At 46.6% G+C, this 12,996-nt stretch overlaps 1 protein-coding gene across 6 annotated transcripts in view; it reads left to right on the forward strand.

The window, feature by feature from the left end:
• Positions 1–4,431: 4,431 nt before the first annotated feature.
• The window catches only part of HTR4 (5-hydroxytryptamine receptor 4), a 213,068-nt gene continuing 204,503 nt past the window's right edge, over positions 4,432–12,996 (forward strand). For all 6 annotated transcript variants that reach the window (XR_005584171.1, XR_005584172.1, XM_039486718.1 and 3 more), the window contains exon 1: positions 4,432–4,601. The gene's annotated coding sequence lies outside the window, so the exon portion shown is untranslated. The remainder of the gene's footprint in view (positions 4,602–12,996) is intronic.

Genomic DNA, 12,996 nt, shown 5'->3' on the forward strand with positions numbered 1-12,996 from the left:
ATGGTCTCTCGAGGTCCCTTCCAGTCCTATGATTCTATGATGCAGGAGAAATCAGTCCTGCACATTTCTCCATTAATGACCAGCACCGACACACCAACACTTCTGTTGCCCTTGGCTAACTGGGGAATATCTGCCTCTTCCAATTTGCTGTCACTCACACACTAAAGAATGACAAAAAAACACTTTGCTGCCCTATGTGTTCTGTCTGTTTTGTCTGGATGGGAGAACTGGCCCTGCATGTGGCTAATTCCTATTGTGCAGAATATTTACCCCCAAACATCTTTACCATAATACACACACAGATGTGAACATTGGAGGTAACAGTGATAAAAACAATGAGGGCCCAACTCACAGCCTGTCTGCAGAATGGGTGGATTCTGCCTTGGGAACTCAGAACAGACTCAATAGCACCATTAAAATCAAACTTAATTTGTGTGATGTGAAGAATTTTCCTTGTCACTCAGTTGAGCTCACAAACACCTCCACGCTGAGTACAGGAACCAATAAGAGACTTGTCAATGCAGGATCTACTTTGTACTCTAATCTCTCGGCACTGTTGAGGGTCAGCCTCTAAAACAGGGCTCAGCAACCTTTCAGAAGTGATGTGCCGAGTCTTCATTCATTCACTCTAATTTAAGTTTTTGCGTGCCAGTAATACCTTTTAATGTTCTTAGAAGGTCTCTTTCTATAAGTCTATAATATATAACTAAACTATTGTTGTATGTAAAGTAAATAAGGTTTTTAAAATGTTTAAGAAGCTTCATTTAAAATTAAATAAAATGCAGAGTCCCCCAGAGCAGTGGCCAGGACCCAGGCAGTGTGAGTCCATGAGTGCAGAGGACTGTGGACTAGATGGTCTCTCGAGGTCCCTTCCAGTCCTATGATTCTATGGTGGAATCATGATTTTGCCACTGAAAATCAGCTCGTGTGCCGCCTTCGGCACCCGTGCCATAGGTTGCCTACCCCTGCTCTAAAAGATCAAGATGACTGGAACCACCCTCTGAATTAGACCCAACATTTCTGGATTAAAACCAAGGGGTTCAGGATTTCAGAATGTATTTCCCTTTATCTTTCTGTTCTTCTGTCTTTTTTCCTAATCTCTTATTTTTGGAAATAAATCAATAAAATATAAATAAAAAAGTGTATTTCCCAAAAAACATCCAGAGACCAGTAGAGTGTATCAGAGCTTTCAGAGTGTTTTGCTGTGATGCAACAAAGCTGTGTTTGGTAGGGATTTTCTTTAATGTAGTTCCAACTCCCTATTTATCAATCCTCAGTCATCAATTTAGTATGATGGATTAGGGTGAAAGAGGACAGGATCTCATGTACCACAATGTTGGTTGCAGTGTAAGAACATAGGCAGATAGACGTGATTTTGATTTATGCTACAGTAGAAAGTTACGAACACCAGAATCACAAACTGACCAGTCAACCGCACACCTCATTTGGAACTGGAAATATGCAATCAGGCAGCAGCAGAAGAAAGAAAGAAAGAAGCAAATACAGTACAGTACATTGTGTTAAATGTAAATTACTAAAAAAGAAAAGGGAAAGTAGCATTTTTCTTCTGCATAGTAAAGTTTCAAGCTGTATTAAGTCAATGTTCAGTTGTAAACTTTTGAAAGAACAACCATAAGGTTTTGTTCTGAGTTACGAACATTTCAGAGTTACGAGCAACCTCCATTCCCAAGGTGTTTGTAACTCTGCGGTTCTACTGTATATATGTTTCTGATCCAGCAAAGCATATGCTTAACTTCAAGCATGTGAGTAAATCCATTGACTTCAACAGCACCACTCATGCTAGAGTTAAGTCAGTGTTTAAATATGTTGCCGGATTGGGACCTATACGCTCTGAGGTTTATCATTTTATTTTGTCAGACTTACAATTACACACAATAGTGCCGTGGTAGTTGTTGCTGATATTGTCTCAGACGAATTGTGATAGCAGGAAGGCTGCCAGACAGTATGCCATGGAAGTATCTACTCCATTGGAGGAGGAGATCACAGTGAGAGAGAGAGAGACAGAGAGTGAGTGTGTGTTTGTGTGTGTGTGTGTGTGCAGGTACAGCAGTATCAGGATCTGTCAGTAGGAGCTAAAACCACAAGACTGAGGCAAAGAGAAGTAGGTTTAATCTTAATAACAAAAGTTATGATCGCAAGCGGCACTGAAAGCTCCCAGTACTGGGAAGATACAAAATGTTGAGAATTCATTAAAATTAACCTTCAGCTTTGGGAGGGCTCCTCTCAGGCCAGTATAGACCAATGGATACAGCCTGTGCTGTGGGGCCAAAGTTTGTGGTTTGTGGTTGGAGACGGCATTTCTTCCTGGATCCAACCCTGCCAATAGTTTTCTTAACACATAATATATTATCAATTATTATTCTTAATCTTGCATTTCATTACCAAAGTGATGAACATCTAATAAATGTATGTAATGAACAAAAATAATTTGTATGGTGGCCTTGTGTGTCAGATTTAGTGCAACTAAGTTGTTAGAGCTGGTGGAAAAAGCTGACAAATTTTCACAGACCATTGTTGAAAGTTTTCTATCTAAATCTCAACCACTCTATGAATGGGTTGGAAATGGGAAAGGATGAAATATTGAAAAAAATGGGGGTTTTCTGTGAAAAATGTTTGTTGTATTTTTGAAAATTTGAAAAAGTTCAACCACTATTATGTGCTATAGTGTAGTAGATAGCCTTTCTCATAAATACAGGCACCTTTATAGACTGTCCATTTTCCCATAAATTTGCACTTTGGTGTAAATAGCCCTTTTTATGCCCCAACCTGAGTGCCATGCTGAGTGTTCAGAAGAAAGACTGGAACACCCTTTTACAGTGTGGTCCTACTCTGAAGAATGCCTGTGTTAAAATGGCACCTTCTTTGAACCTAATCCTGCAGTGGCATCCACCTGAACTCAATTAAGCTCCTTGTGGGGCTGATGTCATGGTAGGACCAGGGACTTACACAATGAGAGCAGGTCTGTTGAGTATCAGAGTCCTATCTGCTGACATTCATAGTAAAAACTAGTTGATTCTGCCCTAAGGGCCAACACAAAGATAGAGTGGGCTTTGGATTCTGACCCATCTTGTGCATGATCAACAGTAGGGGTTACTAAATTCCAGGCAGTCACAGCTGGATAAGCCTGTTAGTGGAAATGTGATTGCACAGGTATCACTTAGGGTGTAATCTGAAGACCATACAGTTACACAGAGGTAGCTGTGGCCCTAATATGTCCTGGAGAGCTGGAGATACTGGTGATGCTAAGATAGGTGGAAAGACTGCAGCTTGACACACAGACCCAGGCTGGGTCTGCAGGGCTGGCATTAGAGAACACATCGTTTCCCTGGCAAATAGAACAGATTTGGTCAGAAAACCACTGAGATAGTGAACAGGAGCCTCAGGGTCATATTTTTACAGCTAGGTCAGAGAAGAACAGCACTTACAGCTCTCCTGTTTGAAAGCTGCACTCCGTTATAGATGCGCTCAGAGGGCAGCCCTCCCTGGGATCCTGATCTGGGATTGTGAAGACACTCTAGTTTAGGGTGCTCACATCCAGGTTTTGGCTCAACCCCATATTTAAATGAGCATTTTTGAAATTCAGAGCAGGATTTAGATTCAAGTTTCCAACACCCTGAAGATGCAGGAGCCTGTGGAGCCGGAGGCCCGTGTCTCTGCAGGCCGTGGAGCTAGGTCGCTCAGGGCGATTTGGCTACGCCAGGGGTCGGCAACCTTTCAGAAGTGCTGTGAGTCATTATATTTATTCTCTAATTCAGTTTTTTTTGCAGTAATACATTTTAATGTTTTTAGAAGGTCTCTTTCTATAAGTCTATAATCTATAACTAAACTATTGTTGTATGTAAAGTAAATAAGGTTTTTAAAATGTTTAAAAAGCTTCATTTAAAATTAAATTAAAATGCAGAGCCCCCCAGACCAATGGCCAAGACCCGGGCAGTGAGAGTGCCCCTGAAAATCAGCTCATGTGCTGCCTTCCGCACACCTGCCATAGGTTGCCTACCCCTGGGCTACGCATGTCCGTCTGTCTAGCTTCCTCCCTAGTACAGAAACGCCAGACACATCTCCCAAAGGAAGGCGACCCAGGCACATCTCCCAAAGGAAGGCGAGCCGGGACGCAAGTGCCAGGCTGCCCGCAGGACGCTGCGGGCAGGCAGGGACTCCCCACGGACAATGACCCGGCAGGCTGACGGCTGAGCAGAGCTGACACTCTCCGGACACGCAGCGGGAGGGTCCCGGCTGAGTGCGCGATCCCCGCACCGCCACTGCCCGCCTGCCCCGCTCCTCCCGGCTCCTCCCTCGCTCCGCCGGCGGACGCGGCGGGGAGGCCGCGGGCCGGCGCTGATTGGCCGCGCCGCGGGTGCCTGGGTTTGAAAGGCGGCACCGGAGCAGCCGGGACTTAGTCTTAGGCGGCGGGGGAGCTGCTAGTGGCTGGCCGGGAGAGGCGCCTGCCCCGGGGAGAGCGGCGGCGGGGAGCGGGCTCTGGGACCGGCCCCCGGAGAGGCAGCCAGCCGACGGGAGGATGCGGACGGCCCCGTAGGGAGCTGGGCCATGCCCCGGGGGGCCAGGCGGCGCACACGGCAATGGTAAGGCGCCGCTGCCCTCCCCTTCCCGCAGCGATCCCGCCGGGGACCCTGAGGGAGCGCCCGGCCCGCCGAGACCTGCCCCCGGGGTGCGCGAAGGGCCGTGGGGGCAGAGTGGCTCCGGAGGCAGCGGCGGAGTCTGTCCGGGGTACGTGCTCCGAATTAGCCTTGGGGTGACAGGTCTGGGAGGGCGGCGGACAGGAGCTCTCCTACGGGGGAGACTTTGAACTTCGCTACCTGCAGTGTCAGTTCCGCGTCCCTTTCACACTGGGGAACAAACCAGCCCGTCCTCCGTGGAGGAAGCCGCTCCCGCCAGCCCGGGCAGGGCGCAGAGCCCGTGCGCTCCTGGGGCATTGCCACCTCCAAGAGTTGCGGCAAGACAACTCCGCTTGGTAGCTCCGGTTCCGAACCACGCGCGCATCCCCCGATTCATTCACTGCAGGAGGCTACAATACAGAGAAATAACGACCGAGGGGGGAGAGCAACGAAGCACAAGCCAGGCGATGTTTTCAGCCGGCGTTTGAGGGCAGGGCTAGGGTCGAAGCGGAGAACTAGGGGAAGGCAAGGGCTGTAGAGGAGACGGCTCTGGCACCAATAGTGACCAGACCGTGCGGAGAAGTGGCCCGTTCTAGTTGGACAGAGACTAGGGAGATGACTGGCGGGTGCAAGCCCCGGGAAAAGGGCTAATCAGCAGTGACACTGGAGTTGGAGAGAAGGTGTCTCCCTCTTTCTTGCGCTCCGGCTTCTATTCTTATTTGAGCCTAACGCTATGTGCATCGCTATGCTTTCGGAGGCTGCGAAGCCCTAAACGCAGGTTGATTTCCTTGCAGCTGAAGCAGGAGGTGTAGCTGAGCCGTGAGGGAGGGCGCTGTCATTGATCAGAATGCCATAGGCAACGGAGTAAATGCCTTTAAGGGCTCTCCGTTAAAATACCTGTATTGCCTCCCTAAATGCACTTTGTTAAAGACTGGTTAACAGTTAACCCACTGCAACATATTGCTCTCTCTGCCCAAAACACCCCAAAGGGGACAAGTGCTTTTAGACTGAGGGGCTCAGGGGAATACTTTTCAGTATGACTGTTTGACAGGGTGTATTCTGAACAACCATGTTACCAATCTTCTCTGATTACCTGCTAGATACCACAGCATGTGTTACCTGGGCAAGTTTATTATTTTGAGGTTACAACAGCAGATCACCACGTGTTTGGAAGATAATTACTATCAGTGTGCAATTTCAAAGTCTAGACTTTGTATATTAGTGTAATTCTTAAATCTCTAAGTGTCATGGGCCAAATTTATCTGCCAGGTAAACCCAATGAAGTCAGTGGCATTACACCAAGAAAGAATTGATCTAATTTCATCTGATCTCATTGGTCAAGGTTTATAGAATTGCACATGTAAGAATGTATGTACATCACTTGCTTGTAAAGTTACTGTTGTAGTGATTGTACATGCATAGGGAAAATTGTCTAACTAGTGATTGTCTGTGCAAATGCCTACAACTACACTTGCAAAGTTAGTCTAATTTTGGGCACAAACGCCTACAAATCCAGTCTATTGCTTATATGGTGCCAAAAGACTTACTTAAATAGCAAAGCAGTAGAAGGTGGAAAGTACAACTTTATATGGCATGTACTACTTGATGAAAGGAGATCTTTCTAGCCATCATTTTGTACTGCCTTTGATCACCATAGTGTCCATGTGCCTCCCAGGTTATAGCAATTGTTATAGCAACCTCCCTTTGTACCCTTGACTTGATGCTAATATTCTTTTCAGTCAGCTGGAATTGTTAGTAATGATCCATCTGAAGGTGAGAGGCACTTATGACTGTCTGCCAACTGGCAGCAGAGGCAAAGAATAGGGATGGTGTATCAAGAAGTGTGTGTGGAGAAAGAGGGGTTTGCTGGGCTCTGCTGGAGTTGGTAACCTTCATTTAAATAGGTTTGTATTAGAATTGCTGTAGTTTGCTGGAAGGATCAATGTTTTTTTGGGAGTAATGGTGCTATTGGAATTAAAACAGCTTTCGGCTTTGACCGTCACATCCACAGAGAAGGGCCTTCCATGGCATGTGGATGTGATCGGGCAAACCTGTGCTCACTGCAAACTCCTGTGACTGAAGGAAGGGTTTAGTACACTCCTCCTAGTTAGACTCCACATCACCAAGGACCTGAACTAACTCCATGTGAGTCTTTCCATTCACTCCAGTGGGCTTTGGATCCTGTCCGAAGAGCATGGCCACTTCATGGATCTGACTGTTAGGAAGAGAGAGTGACTGTCTCCTTCTGTGGATGTTGTCTTTGTGTGAGAGACTGAATAACTGGTGCATGAGCCCCTTCTGGAGAGCAGCTTGAGAGCCTTTGAGTTTGAACTGGCAGTTTTCTTTAACCACAGAGGCATCTTTCATGGCTCCAAAACAAACTTCCCCCATGGAAACTTCATAGAGTCCTGAGGAATTAAAACATGCAGCTGCATGTTTTGGCTGCATCAGTGCAGCCAGCAGAAGATAAGCCCTACTTTATCAGGTCTGAGCACCGAAATGAAGCAATGGCAGCTGGCTTGGGTTGGCTCTGTGGAGCATGTGATGTCATTATGACTTAATTTCTCTTATTTTATGGAAGGGAGTGGACAAAGCTTTGTGAATATTATCTTGTGTTTAATGAGGGGACAAGGAAAGATTTAATTACTCAATCACTCTGGCAACTGACTGCTATTGCTGGGGATAGGGAAGGCTGTGCAGTGGATTTGATAAAAGGTTACTAGGTTTTATTGTTTCTGAATGATGACTCTTCCCAAATCCGCTCCAAGGAACTGGCTGCAGTCTGAGATTCAGTCTCTAATGAAGGTAGCCTTGCATTCTGCATAAGGCTGTGAAGTATCCAAGAACTGAAGAGTACACATTGTACAGCACCTATAGCCCACAAACAGGTTTGGCTGCTGCATCTCTTCTGAGCTTTAAAAGCTGAAAGGACCACTGATCAAATTTCCCTGTAGCATTCCCTCCAGGAGGGGGAACTCACATTATCCTCAGCGGTTAGCACTATATCTTTTGTCTCATAGAAAAATGTGCATACACTACACCTGTTAGTTGGTTTTTAACTAATGATTGATTATCTTGCCAATTTCCTTTAAATAGTTGATTACTAGGGACAGATCTGTCTCTGATCCTCATGGTTTTGTAAACAATTACTTATCAGTGAACCACTATCCTCTCTTTTATCTCTTGCTTGTTTATTCAAAATACCCTAGGACAGGGGTTGGCAACCTTTCAGCGGTGGTGTGCCGAGTTTTCATGTATACACTCTAATTTAAGGCTTCGCTTGCTGGTTATACATTTTAATGTTTTTTAGAAGGTCTCTCTAAGTCTATAATATATAACCAAATTACTGTTACTTGTAAAGTAAACAAGGTTTTCAAAATGTTTCAGAAGCTTTATTTAAAATTAAATTAAAATGCAGATCTTATTAGTTTAGTGTGATCCTTGTCCTTGCTTTTCTTTGCTAAGTTTTCCAATGTCTGGTGGCATGTATTTGAATACTTAAAGCTGCACTCAGAACCCTGTGTGATCAGTTGTTAACCTGCTGGAACCCCAGATCGGCAGCTGAGGTGAGTGGAGCTGGTAGGGCTGAACAGGGCTGGAGGCCTGTGCTGAAGCAAGGTGAGTGGGGCTGTGGGGGACCCCGGCTGGCAAGGGGCCAGCAGTTGGAACCCCCAGAGCGGCAGGCTGAGCAGGTCAGCCTGCCTAGCTCTGGGGTTTTGCTGGTGGCCTGAGCATCTCCACCAACCCCCACTCTGGGGTTTCAGCTGCTGGCTCCTGCCAGCCGGTGTCTTAGCCCACTGCCAGCCTGGGGTTCCTTCACCCAGGCCAGCAGCAGGCACTGAGTGAGACCAGTGGCAGGACCCTGGCTGGCAAGGGGCCAGCAGCGGGAACCCCAAAGTGGTGGTGGGCTGAGTGGCTCTGCTCACCCCGCATGCTATCAAAAATTGGCTCGCATGCCACCTTTAGCACGCATGCTGTAGGTTGCCTACCCCTGCCCTAGGAAGTCTCCAGACAGTGCACTGTACTGATTCTATTCCTGTATCCATTGCCATGGTGTGGTGGTGGTGTCATGTGTGGTGTCCCCGCCCCCCCCGCACACACATTATGGTCTACAGCCACCTGTCACCACTTGTCCCTGTTTGGGATCTCATGTGCTACCCTTATTCATGTCCCGCACTCCATGAGTTGTCCTGTGGAAATCTACAGGACAGCTTGCAGAGTCAGGTACTAACCAACATGAATAAAGGTGACAGAAGCAACACCCCTTGATTTTTAAGCTCTCTGGGGCAGGGACTCTCCTTTATATCTGTACATAGCCCAGTAAAGAGGGGTCACTTGGTTAAACCAATAAATTTAAAGCAAAGTTTAAACTTCTTCCTATGACTCATCATAAGCCTGTGGAACTCAGTGTCACAAAGTGTTATTGAGCAAAGACCTTAGTAGGATTCAAGGAGCCAGATCCACAGCTGGTGTAAATCTGCATAATTTCAATTGACTTCAATGGAATTGTGCTAATTTAAACCAGTGGAACATCTGGCCCGAAGAGTTTAGTAATGATTTATATGAATAATACCTCCAGCAATTGTAATCCTAGCTAGTTTAATCTACCATGCCTATAAACCCTCATGTGTCAGGGCATAACTCAACTATTGCCCTCCTTGGGGTTAGGAAGAAGCTTCTCAGACTACTCCATAATTCTCCACTTCAGATTTTCTTGCACCTCCCTCTGAAGCATCTGATACAGGCCATTGTTAGACAGGGTAGTAGATTAAAGGTATCATGGTATGAGCCACTGTGACAATACTTAAATTCCTTTGTTCAGCTCTTTAGGTAATGTCTCAAACTTAAAAACAAATCTGGTCTCAGAGGCCCACAGATTCCAAGTAACAGGGATCTAGGGAAATGTGCTGTATATTGAAATTAAACAGACAGATGCCTATTTAGAAACCTTATTTTGGATTGTCACTATTGCTGGAAAAAGCCTTGCTTAGAAAGGCAGTGGGACAAGAATTAGGAGAAATGGAAATACACCCTCCATTAGACAATAACTATCAAAAGAGAGAGCAATTATATTTTAACTCACACCCTTTCTTTGCCTCTGCTCTGCTCTCATCTACCTGATGCCCTCACCTTTATGGTTTGTGTAGGAAAATAACATACACGGTAGTAGTAATTTTTGAGTTGGATTATTGCAAAAAGTGGATTCTAAAAGGTAGGAAGGTGTCCAGTTAATTGGATTGTGACCTGTCAATTGTGACTGCTACTATTCCATATAATCTCTTACACACTTAGAACCAAAGTCGCAGCTGGTATAAATTAATGTCACTCTGTTAAGGTTAGGTTTAGACCCGTATGCTCAATGGAAGTCAATGGGACTTGTGGCAATATCCTGTCTGATTTATTTTTCATGCTAAAAAGAAATACTGCAATGGTCTCTATTTCCCCCCTCCCCTTTGTCGCCTTGTTAGTCTCTGTTCCCTGAGGTGCCCTTTAGTCTCATGACACCTTCCACTGCAAATGCCTTGGTTCTCCACATTGCACCAGTGTTTGCATCATGAGGTGCAGTCTGATGTGGGTTACCTCCCCAGGAGGTGGAGAAGGGACAGTCAGTAGCTTGGCTAAAATGAAACTGACTCCCATATTTTTGAAGCAGCTGACTTTAATCTGGTCACATTGTGTAATTTCATTAAACTTATTGTTCTAACAAATATCATTTGGGGTGGGGGGAGGAGCAATGAATCCAAACGAATAATAGTGGCTGCAGACACATGGGTTACACTGGGAGACAAATCCAGCAGTGTACAGTGGAAAGCAAATTACTTTGAGGAAAAGACAAATTGAACTTTGCCAGCTTTATGTAATTAGGGAAACAATTACAGAAAATAGCAGGAGGTGCAATCAGCAAGTAGCAGTGATGGAGGCTGGGTGCAGGGTGACAGCTGTTCTCTAGGGATGAAAGTGCCCCAATGCAGAGGGGGCACCATGAAGATGCACCACTGCAGCCCCACTCATGCCCTATTTTGAAGGCTTTTGGTGGGAGCAAAATGGCAATAGGCCTTGTGCTGTCCCCCTGCTCAGGAATGACTTCCCCCTTGTATCCCTGCTGCAGTCTGACTCAGAAATGCTTATTTTTAATTACTTTTTAATGAATCTTTCCAGTTTAAAATGTTTTTTTTTTTGTGCAGCATGGGCTGGATTCAAAGCCCGTTCATTGGCAACAATGGGAGTCTTTCTAATGATTTTTTTTCATACGCTGCGGATCAGGTCCTGTATTTCACAGGGCTTACACACACGTTCTGTGCTCAGCATTCTGCTGGTATATCCACACGTTCTTTCTCACTCCACCCCACTCTGCTGTACCCCTCATCATATGGCCTGACTTTCAGAGGTGCTCCACTCCCACAGCTCCAGCTCAAGTTAATCAGAGCTGCGTGGGCTCAGCAGCTCTGAAAATCACACCTGGACTGTCAGGCTTGTACACCCATCCTCCTGTTCCCACATCCACTCTGACTCCCCATCCTCTCCCTTTACACCTCTGACGTGGTGGCCCACGTTGATCTTTGGTAGGGTGCAAGAGATGTCCGGCCAAAAAAAAACCAGTGACAAGCTGCAGTCACAGCCAGCAAGACTAGAGTGCAGACCCGCTAGTGCTCAAGGTTAATGCTGCAGCAACATGATTCACAGCAGCAAGTGCCGGACCTGTTATCTTGCAAAGAATTCATCCAAGCTTCAAGTAAGCAGTGCAAAGACAGCATGGGGCAACAAAAAGGCATTTGCTCATTCCAGCTGCTCTGACTCAGTTTGCTCAGAGTCACATCACCGTGGAGAGGCTCATTATTTTCTTAATTTTTTTTCTTCTCGGTTTGAGATGGTAAAGAGAAGTCCTGCACTTATTACAGTTCCCATGGAGACAGATCTGATGCTGCACTTTGAAGAGGGGCCGGGCAGGCAGCTGGCATTTTTGTCTCGGCTAGCAGTCCCCACTGTCTGGGTGGATCCCACTGCCTGGCTCTGCACCATCAGTTATCTCAGCAGTCTGTTGCTTCATCCACTAAGTAGGCTCCCTTAAAGCCGACTAGCAAACAGTAGGGGCTTTGCTGATAATAAGGAAAATATCCTGTACCTGTGCCATACCCAAACTTGATGTGAGAAAATTCCCACCTCTGTAAGGTGCTACACACTAATTTAAATGTAGTCTGGTGCCAGGAGCACAGATATTGCACATTGGAAGAGTCAAAGAATATGTCTACGCTGCCTCCCACCCCACCCCAAAAAAAGTGTGTACTTAATTCAGGTTAGCTAACTCTGCTTAAAATAGCTGTGAAGACACAGCAACTCCACTTCTAATTCAGATTAGCAGCTTGAGTTCAACCAGTCCTCTATAGGCTTTAACAGAGTAGAGGTAGACAGTGAATCAAAACTCCTGGCTCTGACACTGACTTCCTCTGCCTTTGGCAAGTCCTGTCATCTTCTTCTATTGGTATAATAGGGACTTAACTCCTTCACAGGGTTATTGTGAGAATTCTCACATCACCTTACCTCTGAATTTAGTCTCTAAACTCTAGAAGACTTATCAGACTATAACACTTATGTCCATAAAATGTGAATTGGACAAATTTTGACCTTGTCCCTTTAAATGTCAAATCAGCCACTCCTAGTAGTATCGGCATCAACAAAGGTCCTGCTGTTTCCACCTCAAACAAGTACATAAAGCACCTTGCAGAGATGAGTTACCATCAGGGCAGGCTCCAGGCACCAGCCAAGCAAGCTCATGCTTGGGGCAGCAGATTCTAAGGAACGGCATTCCCTCGAATCCTTTTTTTGCTTTGGCCGCCCCGCAGGTTTTCTTCTTTTTGGTTCGCTGCTCTGGCTGCCCTGTAGGGGGCGGCGGTGCAGAGGAGGGGAGCGCCCTGCTGGGAGTGGGCTGCACCCTCCATCTGCCCCAGCTGTTGCCGGGTCTTTAGCAACAGCGTCCTTCCCTCCCCGCTGACCGGAGCGGCACGGAGCCCTCCCGGCAGGCAGCATGGCAGAAGCCCTGGCCGCCCCCCTTCTCTCCCTTCCCCCTCTTCTCCCCCTCCCCCCCCCGCTGCCTGGGGCATGTCTGCAGCGCTGGGAGTCCCCCTGCACCTGCACTCCGGCCGCCTTGCACGGTTTTCTTGCTCTGCCTCTCTGGCCGCCCCATAGGTTTGCACTTTTTTTTGCGCATGGGGTGGCAAAAAAGCCAGAGCCGGCCCTGGTTACAATTTCCTGGTGGCCTGCTCTGGGATCTTCAGATGAGGAAGAGTAGTCCTCCCTCATGCCAGGAATGTGTAGAGTTTGGTGGGACTCATTGGCTGAGCAAGCATGTACAGGATTGGGCCCT

This window comes from Mauremys reevesii, linkage group 8 (assembly GCF_016161935.1).
Source record: "Mauremys reevesii isolate NIE-2019 linkage group 8, ASM1616193v1, whole genome shotgun sequence".
In the NCBI taxonomy this organism is placed as follows: domain Eukaryota; kingdom Metazoa; phylum Chordata; order Testudines; family Geoemydidae; genus Mauremys; species Mauremys reevesii.